Source organism: Sander lucioperca, chromosome 3 (genome assembly GCF_008315115.2).
Source record: "Sander lucioperca isolate FBNREF2018 chromosome 3, SLUC_FBN_1.2, whole genome shotgun sequence".
NCBI lineage: Eukaryota > Metazoa > Chordata > Actinopteri > Perciformes > Percidae > Sander > Sander lucioperca.
The window spans coordinates 33,029,301-33,031,696 of NC_050175.1; positions in this window are offsets into that span (position 1 = coordinate 33,029,301).

Consider the following 2,396-nt stretch of genomic DNA (forward strand, 5'->3'; position numbering starts at 1 on the left):
AGTTACCCCTTATGGAAAGTAACTTTTTACTTTACTCGTAACTTTTACGTTACTTTTAAAAGCAGGCGTCTGAAGTTAATTATACCAAAACTATCTTTGACCATAAAGCCAATCTATGGTTTTTTAGTCAAGTGTCTGAACTACACTGCAGACTGGATTCTCTACTCACAGAGTGACGGCTGATTATGAACGAGTCCAGCGCGGGTTGAACGCACATCAGCAGGTCATTGGCGTTACACAGTGTTAGTGTAATGTCTGTATCGACTTGTACCGGTTGCACAGCCACGATGGTCCGTGCATTGTCGTAGACACGCTGCGTGTATGTATGAGGCCATCTCCACCGCATCCATCTGTGATCTGTTGTCAGCTTTGTGTCTGCCTGGCTCAGAGCGCCGTCCAGCAAAAAGCCACGAAGCTTAAAACACTCTCAAAAGTTAGCTTTGGCTGCTTCTCGCTTGCCATGATTACTCTGCTACCACCCTCTGTCACGTCCCGCGTGGAGCTTGTGAGCGCGCAGCTGAGAAGGCAGTGTTGCTGTCAAATGTCCCTGGGAAAAGTAACGTTGCGCCAAATTGAAAAATTTTCCAAATTTTCAGTAGTAGCGTGTTATACTACTTTTTACCCGAAAAAGTAGTTGCGTTACACCCAACACTGGTTACACATGCTTAAATCTGATGTTTTTTAGCTAGCTACAGGTACTTTGTTGGCATATTAGCCCTTAGTTGCATATTGTGGCTCCGATTGTTTTCCCCTCTGGTTGCATTGCGCCCTGTGGCTATAAAAAACAGTCACCTGTCCATAGCTTTGGAGCAGAACCATGATCATACATTAAAAGTGTTTACTGTGAGCTTTTTTTTTTACCTTGTCTGCCCTTCTTTCTTTAAATTGATATTTGCATAACTATGCACTTCATTATTATTTCATTCATTTAATCTCTTTATTTTCTTTGTATGGGTTAGGACCTTTTATGTGTTGTTGGAAATGTTATTGTATCATATATTGACTTAATGTCTCACTATAGAGTTGTGATTTCTGTTCTACTTATAAAACTAATAAAAACAGCCTAGTTTTCTGTGAAGAAGATGAATCAAAGTGTTAAGTTTTAAAACACCTCCTCCAATTTTCAGTGTTCTGTTGTTCCTTCAGAAAGCTGTAGAAAGAAGAGCCAGAGTTCACAGCAAGTTCACTGGCACTCGCCTCCGACTCCCTCAACTCTCTTTCATGTCTTTCCAGTGAGGTGGCTGCAGTAAAGGCACTCTGTTTGAACATGTCTGTCTTCATTTTTCCACTGACATCTGTGGCTGTTCATAACAAATATTCAATTACAGAAATCCATGAGTGGTTGATTAACACATCCAAATACATCAGTCTCCCTTTATCGGTAAGCTGTTTTTCAAACATATTTCAGTTTTGTTGACTAATTCTTGACAATAGAGCAAAAGCATTTTTCCCCAAACCTTTCTTACTCTCACTTAACACTGCAAATGTATTTAACAAGCATACAAAGTATTTTCATGTTGAAAGGATGCGTGTCTAAGATGGCATAGGAATACAGGAAAGGCAGTCATCAAAGCAGAACACAACATATGAGCCATACTAAGCTCACTGCTTCCATCTAATGGTGCCATTGAACACAACATTTGCATTGAGATGGTGATACAGTCAGGACGAAGGGGTTGTATATGGAGCTAAAAGAGTCTCAATAAAGATAAATACACACACTACATTCACATATGCACACACAGGATTCATACATGCACACACATGATTCATAAATACACACACAGGATACACAAATGCGCACAAAATTCACAAATACACACACAAAATTTAAAAAGCACATTCACAAATGCATACAAAATTCATAAATGCACACAAAATTCATAAATGCACACACAATTCAGAAATGCAAACAACATTTACAAATGCACACAAGATTCAGAAATGCACAGGACAAGATTCAGAAATGTATTTCTGATGCACACACAAATATATCTTGATTTACAAACTGCTTGCGGTCTGTGAACTTCACTGCATTTGTGTGTGAATTTTGAGACTGCCCTGACTTGGCTCGACACACAAATGCCTTTTTTTAAACAGGGAATGAGCTACAACCAATCAGATATCTCCCTTGTTTTAGCCAATCACAAGAACGCACCCCACATGGGGGATTGTTTACTTATAAGCCAATCACATGAACACGTTCACACAGCGCTATATGAATGTGGTGCGGGCTAGCGCGATGGAGTCATGAGGGGCTTTCCGACCGGAGGGATTTTTGCAGTTCTTAGAACTAAACGTTCCTAGAACACTTTTTTCGTCGTGTTCCGACAGGAAAAATTTGGGGATTTTTAAGTTCCTCTTGCCTCAGTAGCGTACTTTTTTAGCTCCTACTT